Genomic DNA, 21,893 nt, shown 5'->3' on the forward strand with positions numbered 1-21,893 from the left:
TGAGAAAAATGATGAGGATGAGTTACTCTTAATTTGAGATTTAAAAAAAATCATAGAGAAGCAAACCCAGTTCCCTAAATCCACTGAGTTCTTGAAGGATGAAGAGGAAAGATTGTTTTAGATTGCCTTATGCTTTTTGTTCTCTGTTCCAGAAAGGGAGCACTAATGCGACTCACATGGGTATATCAAGGGAAATTTCCTTTGATTTGGAACAGCTTTGTTTATTGGATTTAATGATGTTAGGTATCCCATTATTCCAAACAGCACTCCTGCATATACCTGAAATGGCCTTGTGTCATATGGGTAATTAACCAGTAGAAGCCTTTAGGGTATGTTGTTTTTTACAGGTAATATGGTAATATGGAAGAAAAACATCCCTTCTTCCTAACTTTTCTGTTTTTGTTTAATATCCTCCCTATTAACAGTAACAATTTGAGGTTGTGTTATGACAGTTCTAGCACTCTTTGATTCTATTGAGATGAAATGTAATGGGTAGGCTTTTTTATTCTTTAAACAAGCATTTGAATCTTCTGTACTAGGTACTGTCCTGTATGGGATGTTGAATTGGGAGGAAGGTTCCAGCTTTTGCCTTGTGAATAATTTTAATTCAAAGTAGATAATTATAATAGAATCCTCTTCTTTATATAGAATTAGGGATAGTTAACTCTTAATTGTTTATTCATGGATTAGCCATGTTGTGGAATGCTTTTTAAAAAATTGAAATTCCTGTTTGCCTTCTCAATCCCACTTTTTAGTCACCTTCATCTTATGATTCACTACGTATTACACTAGTTCATGTTAGTCATACAATTAGTAATCATCAATTCAGTTCATGTTAATAATACAATAATCTGAATTCCAGTTCTTGTATGTTTTCTCTCCTCCCTACTACAAGAAAATTTAAAATATTTTCCCCACAAAAATCCCAAGGCCTTCACCTTTTTTCTTTATAAATATATCAACTAAAGCAACTGTCTGGAGCAGGATTTTATCCTTGCCGGGGAAAGCAAAGGGTTATATTAAAGGGACAGCTAATGCTCAGCTTTTACCCTGGTGCCTCCCTGCCCTGTCTCTCTCTTCAACAGCTCCTAAACAGAGGGTCAAGACAATATTTATCATACACCACTTCCAAACACCCTCCCCCCAAATGATCCCCTTACCTCATAGTCATGCTCCCTCTATGTGTATACTCATTCCGCACCAAGTCAGCCTCTAATTCCTAAATATCCTCAAAACCCTGGTTCCTTGTCTTTGTTTTCCTTTGTTCTAATTACCTGGAATCACCTCCCACCCCCATTTCCAACTGTTATATCCTACCTTACTCAAAGCCTCCAGGAGGCCCCAGCCCCTCCCCCTTATCTCTCCAACCTCATTTATTACTCTTCACCCTCCTCCGTTCTCTTCTAGCAACACTGGCCTGCTTGCTCTTCCTTAAACATAAGGAAGAGCCTTGCTCTTCCTTAAACATAAGGAAGAGCAAGCAGGCCAGTGTTGCCATCTTCCTACCTTTGGGCCTTTGTTCTGGCTATAGCCTCTGCTCAGAATGTTTTTACTCAGCCACATGGCTTGCTCCCTTCCCTCCTTGCTTTTATATCCTCTCAGTCTTTTTTTCCTACTTCTTTTTTATTGGAGTATAATTGCTTTACAATGTTGTGTTAGTTTCTGCTGTACAATGAAGTTAATCAGCTATATGTATACATATATCCCCTCCCTCTTGGACCTCCCTCCCCCCTACTCATCCCACCCATAGAGGTCATCACAGAGCACCAAGCTGAGCTCCCTGTGCTCTATGGCAGGTTCCTACTAGCTGTCTATTTTACACATGGTAGTGTATTTATGTCAAACCTAATCTCCCAATTCATCCCACCTTTTTACTTATTTTTTCTTGTTTATTATCTATCTCAATCCACTAACATACTCTCTGAGGGCAGGAATTTTATCTCTTTTATGCACTGCTCTATCTCTAATAGTTCCTAGAATTATACCTGGCACAGAGTAAGTACTTTCTGAACATTTGAGGAATGAATGAATGAACGAATGAATGGCTATCAGTCTTTCTGTCCCCTAATTCTCTGGGCATATACTTTATACTTACTGGACATATCTGGGCATATACAACACTAAGTTAACATTTAATACTCTCTATATTCCTGTAATGCCTATTATGATATCCTGTATATGTATTTTTATTACAAATTTCAATTATTTGAGTCCTCCAGGAAAAATATTTCTGGAAAACTGTTCCATAGTATATCCATTTTCAGCATTCGAAGTCCTACAGAATTTTATCAGTTTATATTTACTCCTTAATATGCCTAAAAACATGTAACATTCAAACTGTAGTGCTGAAGTTTTTAACTCAGAGCACTTAGAGTAATTTTGTTATTTATCACTGTTTAGGATGAGCTGAAAATCCTAGGAAGTTTTAGAAGAATTTCAGTCTGTGATGTAAACTAGCAAAATAATTACAGTGAAGAATAATGCAGGTAAATTAGTTGCTGTTCTAGTCAGATATTATCCCTACTTCTTTTTTTATCTTATGGAGCTGGAGCTTTAAAAGTACCACAGCTTTGAGATGTTTTGTGAATTATTTTTATGTTTTTCAAAAACACAGATCCCCTTTGAAGCGCCTGTCTTTCCTGAGACTCCTTAAGAGGGGAGAGCTCAGTCTTAAACTGGCTATTCCCTGGTTGAAAGAAGAATACTATAAAGCTTCTTTTAGATAAATAGGGTAAATCATTGAGGGTGAAAGCAGGAAATAGTGAAGGGGAAAGTACACAAAAGAGAAAAGAAATGTGGTGGAAGATGAAGGATGAAATTTCAGCTGAGCAAATTTTATTTATAATTATCATTAATTTTTAAATCTTCTAACAGGAAGAGGAAGCCTGGAGATTTAGTGCCTCTACTACCTTCTGTCTATAGTGACCTGGACTGTTGTAGTATCATGATACAGTTCACAATTAACAGTACAAGCCATTTGGATGGTCTTTATCCAAATATTTAGATCAAAATTATCCCCAATCTAGACTCCAGAGAAGTTTTAGTAATCTTTTTTTATTTTTTGTGGGTTATAAATTTAGAGTGGGCAATCTCATGTATTTTTTTTCTAACCTGTATTGCTTTTTCCGACTGATTATAAAATTGTGACATGTTTAGCTCCAGGAGGACAGGAACAGATGTCTCCTGCTTTTCACTGTACAGTAACAGAGAGATGGATGCTCAATAAATATTTATTGAATGATATATTAGTTGTCGAAAATTACCAGAGATGAATACTGTTAATAATTTATTACAGTTTATTTCAGGCTTTTTTCTTAAATGTTTTTAAACCAGTATGTTTAAAACATTGTTTTTATAAAATTGGGATCATGATGTATCTCTTTTTTCTACTTGATTGGAATGGCCATCATTTTCCCTGGTCTTTAAATAGTCTTCAAAAATACCATTTTTAAAGGATCCATTGAACAAACTCTCATTTAGTTAATCGTTAAGAGTTTCATATTTTCAGTTTTTAATTTTTACAATTTTAAATGTTATAATTTGTGTAGAAATCTGTGTCACACAGTCATATCACTTCTGTGGGTTATTTGGGTGCTGGATGAACTGGTCCACTGTAATGAATTCCTTTTTTATATATGCCCTCCCTCTCTCTTCCCCAAGCCAGAAGTCACAATTCTGGAATTGCTTTTGATACTTTAAAGCTTACCCCAGGATCCCATTGTATAGAGACAAAGCTTGTTACATCACAGCACTTCTGTAAACGTTCATTTATTCAAGAAATACTTATTGAGTGCCAACTGTATGGTAGGGTATGGGGATGCAAACACGAGAAAGAGCAAGTACACTATCAACATATAGGAACATATAATGTAGTCAGGAAAACAGACATGTGAACAGTCATAATTTGGTAAGTGCCAGAATACAAGTGAAGTGGAAGATATGCCCAACTTTGTTTTTTGTGGGGACTGGGGAAGGGAGGAAAGGAGAGAGAACTATGATGTGAACCAGGGAAGATTAAAAGAGGAGGGGACATTGACTGGATTTTAAAAGAGCGCAGGGTGATTTCCAGGTGGACAAGACAGGAAAGAAATTTTAGGCTGTGGGAATAGGGTGTGCAAATACCTGGTGGCTTGAGAAACCATAGTGAGTCTTGAGGGATCTGCATCTGCTTTCCAAGTTAGGTGTGACCAAATCTGGCAGGGATTCCATAGATGGCAAACAAAAGCTATTTTCTGGCAGAAAAGGACCAGATAATGGACCTTGTATGTCATAGCAAAGAATTTGGACTTCTTCCTGTATGTAAACTGAAGAAAGACTTTAGGAGGGAATCTCTCATGGTGTAGAGGCTGGATTAGACAAAGGTTCTGGAAGTATAGGGATGAAAGGAAGTGATAGATTTAGATGATCAGATTTACCTGGTGATGAGTGAGGGACAAACAGGTAGTCAGTGGCATTTAGAATTTCTGCCTTGGGTGACTACATTGGTGCCATCAACAGAATTAGGAACTACCAAATTTGTGGGGTCTGGATCTTGTGTTTGGTTTTGGATGTATGGCAATGTATAGGTGGTTATGTCCAGTGCATGGTAGGAAGTTCAGCTCTGGCCTTAAGAGAGCTGGACTTGGGGATACAGGTTTGGGAGTCATTGTCACTTTATGGGGTGGTACCTGTGTAGTATAGGTGAGATCACCCAGGAGAGTACATTTGTAGGAGAACTGAGTAAAGGCAGTAGTCTTAGAGTAGTGGCAGAAGAAAATAATGTATTGAAGGTGTCTGAGAAGAAACAAAATGTTATGATGAAGTTCTTTCCATAGAAATCAAGAGTTTCAAGAATTCTTCTCTATCATCTCCTGTGTTCATTTTTGTTTCCTCCCACTCTCGTAAGGCAAATGTTTTCATCTTCCAAAAAATATAAATCTGAGGTCTTGTGTCATTCCCTCTTATTCTCCTTGTCCATAGAATAAAGTCTTAGAATGATATGGCTTTTAAGGCCCTGCCTGTCCTGAGACTAACCATACTGAATTTCCTTCGGTTCTTTATATGCACTGTACTCTGTCCTTCAGGTTTCTGCAGGTACTATTTCCTTTAACTAGAACAGTCTTCTTCTTGTCTTTCATCTGTCTTTTACTGTTTGCCTTTCTCTTTAAACATTGCATTTTCAGTGAGGCCTTTTCTGTCCTTTAGATAAGGTCATATCTGTCTGCTGTTTGACTTCTTACATAATACTTACCATTTGTCACTCATCATTGTTGCTCTCAGTCTTCCTTCTCTGCTCAAACTGCAAGACCAGGGACTTGTGTTTACTACTGAATCAGCTAGCCTAGCATAGTGCCTGGCATATAATGAGTGCTCAATAAAAGTGTTTTGAAGGAGTGAGCAACATAGTGGTCATTTAAGTAAGGAGTTGAAAGGGTTCATTAAGAGCAGAAGAGTTGAGGTGTGAATGGTCAGTAAGGAAATAGGAGAAATGTAGACCACTTTTTGAAGCAGCTTAGCTGTGAAGTGGAAAAGAAATGAGACACACAGATTTTTTTCCACTGTTTCTGTTTTTTTTTCTTCCATTGAGACTGATTATAGTTTTCCAGTTATTATTCTTTAAAATTGTCTTATACTCAATTGACCAGGAGTGTTGCTGAGTTTAGAGGAGGAATTTCACAGAGAAGGCAATCAAGACCAAGAATTTGGGAGGAATTGAAAATTTAGGAAGATTAAATGTAAAAATTTAGGATGGAATTGTTGGGGACCAAGGTAGGGGATACATTTAAAACCTTCTTCCCTCCCTTTCTTTTTCCTCCCTCTTTCCCTCTCTCCTTCTCTGAAATAGAGCCTCCACTGACTTCCAGCCCCAGTTGTTCCCCTATGGGTATGGTTAGGATGAGGCACATTGATGAATGGGAAACTGGAGTGCAGCCAGGGAATGACAGGGTGGAAAGGAGTATTTAAGATTCAACCAGTATTTATAGAGAGCCTCTGATGTGCCAGCCACTGTTCTGGGGTCTTGGAATACACCAGTGAACGATGTAGACAAAGATTCTTGCCCTCAAACAATAAACATAATAAATAAGTTGTATGATATGTTAGAAGGTGATTAAAGATGTGGAAAGAAGAAAACACTGAACAAGTTAAGGGGTTCAGGATTGCCAGGGTGGGATGGGGAAGGCAGGTTGAGGAATTATATTGGGATGGACAGGGTAGGCCACATTGAGAAGGTTAGATTTGCGCAGAGACTAAGGAGTTGGCCAAGTGGATATCTGGGTAACCAGAGGATGTCTTAACTCTCTCTCTCTTACTGAATCACCTGAACCTATCTCTGCAGCTAAATTGTAAGCTTAGGGTTAGGAATTAGAACTGAGACACAGTCATTGCCACCACTGCATCTCATTGGCTGGTGTAGGGGTACAAGTCATTGTGATTTTAATTAAGTTCAGCAGTTGTATGTAAGTTACCCATTTCGATGTAATTTTTTAATTTATTTATTTATTTATTTATGGCTTTGTCATGTCTTTCTTGTGGCATGTGGGATCTTTGTTGCTGCACACGGGATATTTTTGTTGCAGTGTGTGGGTTTCTGTCTAGTTGTGGCATCCGGGTTTTCTCTCTCTAGTTGTGGTGCATGGGCTCCAGAATGCATGGGCTCTGTGGTTTGCAGCACACAGGCTCTCTAGTTGAGGTGCGTGGGCTCAACAGTTGTAGCACGTGGGCTTAGTTGCCCCGCGGCATGTGGGATCTTAGTTCCCTCACCAGGGATCAAACCCATGTCCCATGCATTGTAAGGCGGATTCTTTACCACTGGACCACCAGGGAAGTCCCTCTGTGTCTTTTTTTTTTTTGTTGTTGTTGTACGCGGGACTCTCACTGTCGTGGCCTCTCCCCTTGCGGAGCACAGGCTCCGGACGCGCAGGCCCTGCAGCCATGGCTCACGGGCCCAGCCACTCTGCGGCATGTGGGATCATCCCAGACCAGGGCACGAACCCATGTCCCCTGCATCGGCAGGTGGACCCTCAACCACTGTGCCACCAGGGAAGCCCTGTGTCATTTTTTAATAGCATGATTTTGCAAACAAAAGATGTGTAGCTGCTTCTACTATATCTTTCCCCACTGGTGTTCTCTAATCTTTAAATGCTAATAAAATAGACATGCCTAATGGCCCCAAATGTGAAGGTGATAGAGGATGGATGTATATTCTGCTTGTACTTTCTCTGACATTTGATATCAAAACATCACCCCCTTCTTCTTCTTCTTTGTTTTTTTTCTTTGGATTCTAACACAGTTTGTGTGAATATACTATCCTTTCTGTGTCCTGGTAATCTGACATAAGAGACTGTTGGGTTGTCCTGTTAGGGTGAGGGAGAGTGAATAATTTGCAAAAATAGGTTAACAGCGGGAAATAAGAATCTTATTTTAAATTATGCTTTTTATTAAGCTAGTGGATATCTTATTAAAAGTTATTTAATTAGATATTATGTTAAATATGTGAAAGGTTACTATGAAAATAAAACATGTTTTATTAGGATGAAGTGTTCTGTTATGGATGTTTACTGTTTTGCAAATCATCTGGTTAAACTCTTATTTTGTATTTATTTTTCTTACTGCGTAGAAGTAGGCTTATGTTATGACTGCCTGGAAAAAGACCATGGTTCTGATGGTGGATGTGAAGCTCTGGATCATGGTTAGAGGCAAATAATTTAAAAATGCCTTTCTACTTTCATAGAAATGTTATGAAAACTACAGAAGTCTTAAATACTTTCAACGTTGTGAAAATAGACATAAAACAGTGCCATCACTGGTGCAGGTTTATAAATTCTAGTTCCAAAATTGACTTTTAGATACAACCTCTGCCTTAGGCTTATAATGTATCTAGTATTCTTTTTGTTTTCTTAGGTTCAGTATTTTCACTTTAACCATCATTTCCAGTGTTTTTGATGAAGACAATGGGATAGAATGCAGATGGACTTAGATTTCTTATTCTAGTTTTCTTTTCAGAATTTATAAAAGTTTCACTCTTAGCTTAAAATTGTGATTTCAGACCAAATACACAGGAAGAGAAACATGTGATACTTATTAACTTATAAACAAGTGATACTTGTGTTTTCAGGGCTTTGTTTTCAATTTGAGAACTTAGTCCTAGATCAGATAAATTGGAACAGGCACTTTCTCTTGGCTGCACTGGACTATTTTGAGTATTGGTACATGTTTGAATGTTAGTAGAAGGCTATTGCTTTTCAATTATGTGAAGTACTATTTAAGTTAGAGAGTGTAGGTAACTCTTTGAAAAAGGCAAGATGAATTTATGTCTAGTGTAACTATGTCTGTTAAATGTCATAATCTCCCACTGAGATTTTGAGAAGATGATGTGGGAAGCCAGGCTGATAGCCCAGTCTATCCTTGGAGGTGTTTGGGCCCATGAGTCATATAGGCCCCCACCTTCTAACATTTTTATAAAAATGGAATTGGATTAAAATGAATGAGTGACTAATGTTTGTTTAGCTCTTTCATAATCAGTATATTACTTGTTTCTCACAATAATCCTATGAGGTAGGTGGGACAGATGTATTATCATCTCTAGTTTACCCAAGAAGAAGTTGTATGACATTTGCTTGTGTCGTAAGTTGTGTGTTGTATATTATGTTGTATCATAAGTTGTATGATATTTGTTCTAGATCTTACAGATAGTAGGTGGCACTGTGAGGACATGAATCCAGATCTTCTGACTCTATAATCGCTGTTCTTTCCACTATACCAAACTGCCTCGGGACTACATCTTTAAATTCACTGCTGTATACATAGCCCTTAACACATTGTCTAGCACATTATAAGCTCTAAGCAAATTATGGGCAGATGGTCAGATGAGACTTGACAGCCTTACCCCTCTGCTGAGAGGTGAGGGATTTTTTGGATTGATTTGAATATGCATATAAGCTTCACGTCTCAGCACCAACTTTCAGAAGTACTATTTCCTGGTTACCCACCTGGTCGTTACTCTTACCCTTAAAACTTCCAAATTGGAGCCCAGGCTTGACTTGCTTCTACTGTGGAGATGAACTTATCAGTAGCTCATAGCCACCCTACAATGTTAATAAGTAAAAAGAGAAACTTTTTTTTCTGGGTTGTTAAACACCCTTCCTGATGTGCCTTCTCTTGTGCTCATTTTGTTGGAACTTTAGACTTACTGTTACCTAAGATAACTGAGCCCCATAGACTAGATCTGGTAATGCTATTCTAAGTTGAAATAAGCAAAATGCTAATTCTTTCAGGCAGTAGAATAGCCTACCTTCTGTAGCATTAGCTGGTTACTTCTGTTTGCCTATGTCTAATTTGTCACAGCCTGAGAAGGATGTCTTGTGAACCAATGTGTTACCCCTCACATACATGCGCCCTCTTTTCTAGGTGCCCTGTGCCTTTTTGTCTTTTTTTAAACCTACCTCTTATCAGTATCAGGAAAGATCCAATGTGGGCCTGACAGTATATTTTAATAGACATAAGTTGCAATACATTATTAACAACTTTTGCATTTTAAGCCTTTTAGCTCCTAAGTGTAACACTGGAGATGCTTGGGTCCCCTATAATGTTTTTTTTCCAGGAATAATTTCCTATCCTTTCTGTAGATCCATGGGTAGGACTTGCCTTCCTATTTGCCTCTCTCGTCCTCGCCTCAGAATAGATAGCCTTCTTTCCTACCTTCTTTTCAAAAAATACATTTTAAATAATATGTGTTTATTTTCGAAAACTTGGATGTAGGAATAAATGAAAAATTACATGTACCTCTTTTATTGAAAGATGAACATTTTTGTATATCTTTCAAGACTTTTTAAAAGTCATATTAAAGACACATACATAGATCATAATATATATTATATAAGCATATATTTAAGCATACTATATATAGTATATTATATAGCATATATATTTGATAAGGTACTTTTTTCATTTAACAGTATGTCACAAACAACTTTTCATGTGAATAGATATACACATTTAATATTTGTGTATTATTTCCTTGTATCATTGTACAGTGTTTAATTCATTATTGTTGAACAAGCAGATTATCTCCAGTATTTCCTTATTATAAGCATGCTGTGATCCATAGCCTTGAACACATTATTTTCACATATCTAATTATTTCTTTAAGTAAATTTCTAGAATTAAATTTTCTTTTTTTCCTTGTGATGAGATTTTTATCCATGTTGTTAATTTCACACTGCATGAAAATGTGGCTGCACATGGGGCAGGAGATTCCAATCCTGGGGGAGTCCTTCTGGCTAAAGTTTCAGTGAATTTGACCTATTATTCCCCTCCATAGTTGCACCCACCAGCAGTGATTGAGAGTTTACATATTTCCTACCTCTTTTTTTATTATTAATAATGTAATGTAGTGTATTTCTGTTACCTTATTTTACACTTATGTTTTCGTGTTTGTTTTTTCCCTACCGCTTTTAATCTTAACTCAAGCCCTTTTCTCCCTTTGCTTTGCCATGAAGGCCTCCAGATAATTACAATTTAAGTAATCCCCTAGAAGGAATGCTCCCTTTAATAAAATCAATCCGTATTAGGAGAGGATTAGAAAAATTCTTTTCAAAGGCAAGTAAGTATCCTAACATACTAAGGCGTTAGTGTGTCCTGAGATATAAGTCATCTGGACAGATTTGGGGTCACCCTAACAGGCAGGCCTTAGATTCTGAATATGTCTGCCTGGTAGTGGGGCAAACCCTTCAGTACAGCCTCCTTCTGTGGGAGAGGGAGCACCTGTCTAGATCTGGAAGGCAGCTTGGAAATAACTTGTTTCACAAAAATTAAGGAATTTGGGAGCTGGCAGGGACCTCTTACATAGTACATATGTCCCCTACCCTATCCTTGACAAAGGGTCATTTAACTTATTTAAATAATGATATACTAGAAGCAGTTGGTTCCTTTTTAAGTACTATAGAAAACTTTCCTGTTTGGATCTAAAATCTGTCCCATTGAAACTCAAACAAGGCAGATAAATCTTTAATTCTTTGCTGTCATCCTACCAGTACTACCCTCATACCTAAAGTACCCGATGCATAAGGGATGCTGAGTAAATGAAAAAATAATGAATGACTAATATTTATATAAATTTTCATGTGGAGGATATGCTGTGTGGCTCCCCCCTTACTATATTTTGTTGACATAAATTTGATAATATTATTGGAAGTGGTTTCCTTGAAATTTACATAATTTATATAGTATATAATATGTGTTTATCACCTCCCTTTTTCCCAAAAAGATTTATAATAGAAGTAAAATGAAGCACTTTACTCTTACCACAGGATAAAGTACTGCGTTGTGTTTTGAATATAACACTTTCAACATTTATTATTATTATTTTTTTTCTTTTTGCGGTATGCGGGCCTCTCACTGTTGTGGCCTCTCCCGTTGCGGAGCACAGGCTCCGGATGCGCAGGCCCAGCGGCCATGGCTCACGGGCCCAGCCGCTCCGCGGCATATGGGATCCTCCCAGACCGGGGCACGAACCCGTATCCCCTGCATCGGCAGGCGGACTCTTAACCACTGCGCCACCAGGGAGGCCCTCAACATTTATTTTTAAGTTTTAAAAATATCATAACTTTATAGAAATTTGGAGAAAAAATGAAAAGTCACTTATAACATGACTTTTGTAATGAATCTAATATTTCAACTACTATCAGTTGGACATCAGACTTTGAGCACATAGTCAAAACCCATAGTAATCAGAATGGTGGTAAGGGTCTGGAATCTGTATGTAGCATGTTGAAGAAGTTAGCATGTTTCATCCATAGATAGAAGGGAGCTTTTATGTTTCTGTCTGAGCAGAGTTAAAATTAGATCTAGGTCCCCTAACTGCCATAGGAATGGCAATACATACTTACTGAATAAATCAGTACATACTTACTGAATAAATCAATGAATTTAGATATCTGAAATTTGTCATAGGAGGAATAGACTCAGTCACCTTTATCTCACAGACCAAAACTGGGACCATTGAGGAGAAATCATAGGAAAGTAGATTTTGCTTATCATAAAAAGTCTTTATACAACTAAATTTATCCTACAAAATGAATGTATGAGATTGATCAAATGACCTCCATAAACTAAGTAGAAGAAAATTGCTTTTTTAGAAAAAAGATTGAATTAGATAATTTCCAAAATTTCCTCCAAACTGAGATTCTAATAGAACAGTATCTCTAGAGTAGTTGTAGTTTTAGTTTTGTCTGTTTCCTTCCTTCCTTCCTCCTCCCTTCCTTCCTCCCTCCCTTCCTTCCTTCCTTCCTTCTTTCCTTCTTTCCTTCTTATCTACCTACCTACCTACCTATTTTTAAAATTTTTATTGAGGTATAGTTGACTTACAGTATTATATTAGTTTCAGATTACAACAGAGTGATTTGATATTTTTATACATTACAAAATGATGACAGCAGTAAGTCTAGTTACCATCTGTCACTATACAAATTTATTACACACTGTTATTGACTCTGTTCCCTATGCTGTATATTACATCACTGTGACTTACTTATTTTGTGACTGGAAGTTTGTACCTCTTAACCTCCCTCACTTGTTTTACTCATCCTTCATCCCCCTCCCCTCTGGCAACCACCAGTTTGTTCTTTGATCTGTTTCTGTTTTGTTTTGTTTATTTTGTTTTTTAGATTCCACATATAAGTGAAATCATACAGTGTTTATCTGACTTATTTCACTTAGCATAATACCCACGAGGTTATCCACATTGTCACAAATGGCAAGATTTCATTTTTTATGGCTAAGTAATATTCCTGTGTGTGTGTGTGTGTGTATCTCCACTTGGGTTGCTGTCATATCTTGGCTATGGTAAATAAATCTGCAGTGAATAGTGGCACACATGTATCTTTTTGAATCTGTATTCTTGTTTTTTTCACATACATGCCCAGAAGTGATATTGCTGGATCATATGGCAGTTCTATTTTTGAATTTTTGAGGAGCCTTCATAATGTTTTCCATAGTGGCTGCACCAATTTACATCCCACCAACAGTGCATAAGGGTTCCCTTTTCTCCACATCCTTGCCAACACTTTTTTTTTTTTTTTTTTGCGGTACACGGGCCTCTCACTGTTGTGGCCTCTCCCGTTGCGGAGCACAGGCTCCGGATGCGCAGGCTCAGTGGCCATGGCTCACGGGCCCAGCCGCTCCGCGGCATGTGGGATCTTCCCGGACCGGGGCACGAACCCGTGTCCCCCTGCATCGGCAGGCGGACTCTCAACCACTGCGCCACCAGGGAAGCCCCAACACTTTTTATTTGTTGTCTTTTTGGTGATAGCCATTCTGATAGCTGTGACGTTGTGGTTTTGATTAACATTTCTCTGATTAGTGGTATTGAGCCTTTTTTCGTATGTATGTTGGCTGTCTGTATGTCTTCTTTTGAAAAGTGTCTGTTCAAGTCCTCTGCCCATTTTTTAATCTGGTGTTTTTTTTTTCTTTGATGTTGAGTTCTATGAGCTGTTTATGTATTTTGAATATTAACCCCTTATGGGATATTATGTTTGCACATATCTTCTCCCATTCAATAGGCAGCATTTTTGTTTCTTGGTAGTTTCCTTTGCTGTGCAAAAGCTTCTTAGTTGGATGTAGTTCAGTTTTTTTATTTTCGTTTTTCCCTTACTTGAGGAGACATATTCAAAAAAATATTGCTAAGACCAATGTCAAATAGTGTACTGCCTATGTTTTCCTCAGTTTTATGGTTTCAGGTCTTACATTTAAGTCTTTAATCCATTTTTTGAGTTTAAGATAGATGTATATGGTGTGAGAAAGTAGTCTAGTTTGATTCTTTTGCATGTAGCTCTCCAGTTTTCCAAGCACCATATCTTGAAGAGGCTGTCTTTTCCCCATTATATATTCTTGCCTCCTTTGCCATAGATTAATTGACCATATAAGTGTGGGTATTTCTGGGCTCACTATTCTGTTCCATTGACCTATGTGCCAGTACCATGCCATTTTGATTACTGTAGCTTTATAGTATAAATAAATCAGGGAGTGTGATACCTCTAGCTTTGTTCTACTTTTTCAAGATTGTTTTGGTTATCTGGAATGTTTTGTGTTTCCATATAAATGTCAGAATTATTTGTTCTAGTTCTGTGAAAAATGCCATTGGTATTTTGACAGGGATTGCATTGAATCTGTAGATTGCCACCGGTAGTATGGTCATTTTAATAATATTAATCTAATTCATGAACATGACATATCTTTCCCTTTATTCATGTTGTCTGCAGTTTCTTTCATCAGTGTCTTACAGTTTTCCTAGTACAGGTCTTTTATCACCTTGGTTAGATTTATTCCTGTGTATTTTATTCTTTTTGATGCAGTTGTAAATGGGATTGTTTTCTTAATTTCTCTTTCTGATAGTTAATTACCAGTGTATAGAGACACAATAGGTTTCAAAACAATCTTGAAAAAGAAAAACAAAACTAAAGGTATCATGCTCCCTGATTTCAAACTATACTATAAAGCTACAATAATATATTAATTTTTATCTTGCAGTTTTACTGAATTCATTTATTAGTTTTAATAGTTTTTTGTGGCATCTTAAAGATTTTCTCTATATATAATATAACGTCATCTACAGACACTGACAGTTTTACTTATTCCAGTTTGGATTCCTTTTATTTATTTTTCTTCCCTAATTGCTGTGGTTAGGACTTCCAAAACTATGTTGAATATAAGTGGTAAGAGTGGACATCCTTGTCTTGTTCTTGATTTTACAGGAAATGCTTGCAGCTTTCTACTGTTAAGTATGATGTTGACTGTAGATTTGTCATATATGGTTTTTATTGTGTTGAGGTATGTTCCCTTTATACCCACTTTGTTGAGAGTCTTTATCATAAATGAATGTTGAACTTTGTCAGAAGCTTTTTCTGCATCTCTCAAGATGATGATGATTTTTATTCTTCAGTTTGTTAATGTGGTGTATCACATTGATTGGTTTGCAGCTTTTGAACCATCCTTACATCCCTGGGATAAATATCACATGATCATAATGTATAATCCTTTTAATGTATTGTTAAATTCAATTTGCTTATATTTTGTTGAGGATTTTTGCATCTATGTTCAGTGATATTGTTCTTTAATTTTCTTTTTTGTAGTGTCTGGTTTTGGTATCAGGGTGATGCTGACCTCGTAGAATCAGTTTGGAAGTATTCCTTCTTCCATTTTTTGGAGTAATTTGAGAAGGATAAGTGTTAACTCTTCTTTAAATGTTTGGTAGAATTACTTTTCAAGATGTCCTGGAATTTTGTTTGTTGGAAAAAAATTTTTTTTACTGATTTAATTTCATTACTGGTAATTGATCTGTTCATATTTTCTCTTTCTTCCTGATTCAGTCCTGAGAGTTTGTATGTTTCTAGGAATTTGCACATTTCTTCTGGGTTGTCCATTTTATTGGCATATAATTGTTTGTAATATTCTCTTATGATCCTTTGATATATGTTATGTCAACTGTAAGTTCTCTTTCATTTCTGATTTTATTCAGGTCTTCTTTCTTTTTTTCTTGATGAGTCTGGCTAAAGATTTATCAATTTTCTTCATCTTTTCAAAGAACCAGCTCTTAGTTTTTTTTGCGATACGTGGGCCTCTCACTGTTGTGGCCTCTCCTGTTGCGGAGCACAAGCTCCAGACATGCAGGCTCAGTGGCCATGGCTCACGGGCCCAGCTGCTCCGCGGCATGTGGGCTCTTCCCAGACTGGGGCACGAACCCGTGTCCCCTGCATCGGCAAGTGGACTCTCAACCACTGCGCCACCAGGGAAGCCCCAGCTCTTAGTTTCATTGATCTTTCCCATTTAAAAAAAATTTCTATTTCGTTTGTTTCTGCTCTCATTTTTATTATTTTCTTCTACTGACTTTTGGTTTTGTTTGTTCTTCTTTTTCTAGTTCCTTTAGGTGTATGGTTAGATGTTTATTTGAGATTTTTCTTGTTTCCTGAGGTAGACTTGTATTTCTATAAACTCCTTTTAGAACTGCTTTTGCTGCATCCCATAGATTTTAGATGGTTGTGTTACCATTTTCATTTGTCTCCAGGTATTTTTTGATTTCCTCTTTGGTTTCTTCAGTGACCCATTCGTTGGTTAGTAGCATATTGTTTAGCCTCCATGTGTTTGTATTTTTTGCAGTTTTTTTTTCTTGTAGTTGATTTCTAGCCTCATATCATTGTGGTTGGAAAAGATGCTTGCTATGCTTACATTTTTCTTAAGTTTATTGAAATTTGTTTTATGGTCTTGATCTGTTGTGGAGAGTTTTTTTCCCTATCCCTTAAATGTGGGTAATATTCTAGGATTCTGCTCTTGAATCTCTTTTCTTCTAACTCTACATACTCTTCTTAGGTTATGTCATCTACTGGCCTGGATTCAATAATATTGATGATGCCCAATCTGTCTCCAATCTGTGTTAGCTCTTAAGCTTCAGGAGCTATTAAGTGGCTTACCAGATATCACCATATCTCCAGTTAGTTTTCCATAGGAACCTAAATTTTAAATATGTTCAAACCTGAGCTCCTTATCTATGTTCCTTCACTGTCCTTCCCCTCCACCCATAAAATGTGTCCATCTTCCTGTGTCTGTCATCTTAGTGAATGGAATCACAGTGTGTATTCACTGTACAGTCTAGAAACTAGGGGTTATCCTAGACTTGCTATTCCTTTGCATTCATATTAGTTTGCTAATTCCTAATGGAGACAAGCTGGACTAGAGCATAGCAGAGAAGATAGAGGAAAGTTAATGGACTTACTTTATATTTTTAAGCCATCACTATTTGCTGAGATATCAGATGTGAAGAATGTGAAGGAAAGAAATGAAGAATGACCTTGCGTTTTGTACTTGAGCAACTGGCTGGCTGCAGTAAATTTTACTTAGATTGGGAAGATGTGAAGATGAATGGGTTTGTGGAGCAGAGAAAACTGAGTGTTATGTGTTAGGCATGTTAGGGTTGACATGCCTGTCAGGTTTCCATGGATTTAGGAGTCTGGAGCTGGGTGAGGAGAGATTTATCCTGGAGATGGTTGTTAAAGCCATAGGACTACATAGGACAATGATAGGTAAAGAAAAGGTGAAATTCTGTGTTAGGATAGGTAACAGAAGAGTGAGTAAACAAAGGCTTAGGCATTATTGAAGGCTTTAAGAAAGAGGTATAAAATATTCTTTTTGAAGAGTAGAAAATCAAACCTAATGGAGAAGTTGTAGTTTGTAGTTTGAGGTTTGTGTTATGATTTGAAAATAACACCAGTTAGTCTGATTTTATACATTTTTTACCCAGTATCATTTAGCTATTCAATATCAGTATGGAATTAGTGGATAATCAAGTTTAATCAGATTAGGATTTTGCTAGGCTAGTATGACAGAGGATAAGAGGAGAAGGAAGTTAAGGTTGTTTGTAAGGGAGTGATTATAAATAGAGTGGTGCACCATGGAACCCTGAGTTAAGGGAAGATGTGAGGAATTGAGAGATGTAATTGGTAGTCATATGGGAATGCACTGGATTGATGAGGTGGAAACATCACTGGAATGGATCACTTACGAGAGTAAGTGAGCTGAAAGGGTAGGAAGTCATGATCAGGAATTACGATGTTTGAAGTCAAGATTCAGATGGGAGGCTAAGGATTGAAAAGTCAGAGAGTAGACATGGATGTTGAAGTCTCTAAGAATGGTACCAAGAAAAGGGGTGGAGAGGAAGACTGTGAGCCAGGAACCATAAAGTCCTGAGTGAGCAAGAAGAGGTGACCAAGAAGTTAGTAGATGATGGCTACAATAGGGTAGAGTGGGTGATACAGTCTTTCCTGAGCTTCAAAGGAATGTTGTCTCTCACCATCGACTCTTTACACTCTTATGTTTCCCTTAATACAAGATAATTCTACTACTTTGAAATGACCATGTTTTCTCCTGTCTTTACACCTTTGCCTGGAATTCTGTTATAATCCCTTACCCCACCCCACTCTTCCCAAGAAAGCCTCTCATAATATCCATGTTTAGATTTACTTTTTCCTGGAAGCTTTCTCCAACCAGCTTTGACTTGGCTCAGAACCCTCCTGTGTTGTCTTGTATCACCTTTGAGAGATTTGTCACACTTCGTTGTATTTACTATTCACTTCTCTGTCTCACCAACTGATAAAAAGCTTCCTAAAGACAGCACTGTTTTGTTTCATTATATCCCCAGTATCAATATCAGTGCCTGGCACATATTTGTTAAATAATAATATTTGGTATTCAGTGTTCAGTAATATTTGTTGATTGAATGAACCTGTCAAAAACAATGTTCTATAAAGAATCAGCTATAGAGGTTTTACAACCTATGACATAATTGACTGCTTACTTTTTGGGCAAACCAGCAACTTGGCTTTCTTCAAACTTTACAGATGCTGTGTTACTACTTTTGTATCGTAGTTCATATTCTTAAGTCTGGGATACATAATTTTGATTCTGAGAAGTAGTCACTAGCCACAAGAGATAGCTTGTTAAATATTGAGATATCTGGATTCTCTATTGTTGTATTAAAGAATATTTTTGGAGGAAGGGTGTATATTTGAAATTGATGCCCCCAGTTGGCTTCATGGAAAAGTTTTGTGACCCTAAGAAATGCTGGAAGGAAGTTACCTGGGGATAGGATGAGGGGCCTAATGTGAAGAACAGTGAAGTGGAATACAAGAGCTGATCTCATTTATCTTCATGGTGACCATCTTGGTTGCTGTAACTTTTAGATGACTGTCAATACTTGCCAGTTACATTCTTTACCCCTGTTAAAAGAAGTTATCTTCCAGCTTCCTCACTACTGAGAGGTACTGTGCCTTAAATTATATCTTTCTATTCTTTGTTGATAACTCAAGACATTTCCTTTAATTATTTTTTAGTCACATTAAAAATTTTACAGCATGTTGGAAAGTTCATGGCTTATAAAACTGGCAGCTGCATGATATTGTTGAAATAGAAATGGATAAGTTAAGAAGATAAACATCTTTAATTTTTTTTTCTTGGTGCAAGTGGAAATTTAACTTTTTACTATGAATTAAAAATCCAGACAGGAGAGTTCGAGTAAAAATACGTCTCCAGCACTAAATTGACTTGGAAATATTAAGAGATAAGGGAAACACCTTGGCAATGAGAATAGAAACTTAATTTAAGTGGAAAGGCTCTTTTATGGATTTTATAGTGACATTGATCCCATTAATTATTAGTTTATCTTTTTCTACCTAATAATTTTAATTCCTGATTAATAAGGAATTAAATAAGAGATAAACTATAGTAAAATATTTTATTGGACTTCTAGGTGTTCAGTATACCCTTAAGTCTAAATATTAGTGTATAGCAATAACCTACTAAAATAAATAGGAATCAGAAATATATTTAGATCTTTTTGTAGAGGTGCTGTGGTATTTCTGTTAGTTCCTTTTATAAACACAGTGCAGGATCTTTAAATTCTTGTGTGTTAAAGTTAAAAACAAAAATACTTGAGAATATCACACTTAATTTGTTGAAAGGAAATGTTGGGTTTCAAAAACTAGTATTGCGTATGACTCCACTGGATTATAGTATGAAATTGTATAGTTAAATTTCTGAAAGATCTCTTTAGTAAATTGAATCTGTAAAGTCTCTGTTCAGATTTTTTTTCTGAAAGCCTCTTTGCCTTTCATTATAAAAGAGCCTGGTACTGCTTTCTGTTTTAAAAATCCAGCTGGAAAATTACAGAGTATGAACATTTGCCCATCGGTTCTTCATTTGGAGAGAACAGAAATAATGTCTTCAAAATGGAGACTGACACTTAAGTGTTTACCCTGTCAGTGGGAGTTATAGCTTATATTCTTTTATTTTAATTTCTGTAACGACATATAGTATATTTTGGCTTATGCATGGTGTAGCTGAATTTTAAAATACCATATTTATTTTATGTGGTTCTGTGATTGTTCAAATCTTCCAGTGATCTGTTCCTTCCCGAGTCCCTCAGAATCTCTAAAAAAAGGTGTCCTTGGTTCTTACGTCATTTTGGTTCTGTTAAATTGAAATTCAACATATTTGTGTTGATTCTAATCATAAAAATTGACTCAATATGTCTGAAAGTATCAATATACATAAAATTTAATTTTATGTGTATTCTTTTAAAAATAATTAATAGATTTAATTTTAGTTTAGTTTTATATTTACAGATTAGTTGAGCGGATACATAGAGTTACATTCATCCACACCTCACCCACCCACCTATGCAGTTTCCCCTTTTATTAACATCTTGCATTAAGTTTGGTATATTTATCACAATTATTGAACCAGTATTGATATATTATTATAGTTCATAGTTTACGTGAAGGTTCACTCTTTGTGTCGTACAGTTTTATGGATTTTGACAGATACCTAATGATGTGTATCCATTACAGTTTCATACAAGAATAGTTTCACCATCCTAAAAATTCCCTGTATTTCACCTGTTCATCACTCTTCACCCAGATCCCTGGCAACCATTGTTGTTTTCACTCTTTCTATGGTTTTGCCTTTCCCAGAATGTCATATAGTTGGACTCATATAGTATGTAGCTTTTTCAGACCGGTTTCTTTCACTCAGCAGTATGCATTTACGGTTCTTCCACATCTTTTCATGGCTTGATGGCTCATTTCTTTTTATTACTGAATAATACTCCACTGTATGGATATAAAATGCTGAAAGATCTTAGGAATGGGGAAAAGACCTGAGGCGATTCTTTTGTCACAGGCAAGGAAGAGGAGAGGGTAAGAATGGTGTGAGGCTTCTGACTGACCTTTTCCCATTTCTCTAAATGCGTTTGCAGTTGGGGGAAGGGTAACCATGGATGGGGGGTGGTGGTTAAGATGTTTCTTTTCTCTTCCTGAGACTCCTCCTTACCCTATTTACCGCAATAGATGAGGAAAATATGAACTTCTCATCATAAAATATTTGAGACTGCTGCTGTAGAAAAAATCCTTTTTTCTTCTCCCTTTCTGTTTGTGACTTTCCCTCTGCATCCCTCTCCCCCATTCTATTATTTTTCTCACCCTCTATATGTCATTTCTAAAAATATCCCTTCTGAGGCTCTCTTCCCTACATTCTTTGTCATTCTTTTCTGTTTTATCATATGCTCCTTATTTATGCCAAGTGTGAAAATTCATATTCAAATCTAATATACTAAAATGAAAAATGTAGATTATTAAATAGCATTTCCACATAGAGTGTGCCACACTGAGTGTAATGAAAACAAGCACTCATATTAGCGTTGACAGTATTATGGCACAGTGCTTTTAGACTATTTTGGCAGTATGTGTTGATGGCCTTAAATGTTCATATTTATACCCGTGACCTAGTAATTGCATACCTTAGAATCCATTTGAAAGAAAGTCTTAAATAATGAAAAGACTATGTATAACATCCTTAATATCTAACAGTAAGGGAGAATGATTATATGAACTATTATACAGACATTTAAAATTATGTAGAGCACTGAGAAAGCACATAATTTAAAAAAAATAAAATAAAAATCTGCACCTATAATAGAACTTGGCAGATGTAGATTTAACATCTAAGGTTGGTGAGAGTATGAATCCCCATAATTTTTTTCAGAGCAATATGGCAATATGTCCATTTTAAATCCACACTTTTTAACTTAACAATTATGTTTATAGGTTGCCTTACTGATAAACTTTGATATGTGCTAAAATATTTGCAGTGATAATCATTGAAGCATTAATTATACTAAGTCTATCCATGATATTTTCTTAAGTGGTAAGTAGTTTCTAGGAATTTATTTGAAGGAAATAAGGCTGTGGATAGATATAAAGCTATGATATATATATATATTCCTCTATTTATAATTGCAAAATTATATTAAAATCCTAAGTGTCCATTAATAGCAGATAAGTTAAATAAATTATATATACCATCAGTGGAAA

General features: G+C 36.4%; 1 protein-coding gene across 3 annotated transcripts in view; it reads left to right on the forward strand.

Moving 5' to 3' along the window:
* Window positions 1-21,893, forward strand: part of MAP4K5 (mitogen-activated protein kinase kinase kinase kinase 5) — a 160,149-nt gene that overhangs the window by 1,295 nt on the left and 136,961 nt on the right. The gene's annotated exons all lie outside the window — the stretch shown is intronic.

This window comes from Mesoplodon densirostris, chromosome 4 (assembly GCF_025265405.1).
Source record: "Mesoplodon densirostris isolate mMesDen1 chromosome 4, mMesDen1 primary haplotype, whole genome shotgun sequence".
Lineage (NCBI taxonomy): Eukaryota > Metazoa > Chordata > Mammalia > Artiodactyla > Ziphiidae > Mesoplodon > Mesoplodon densirostris.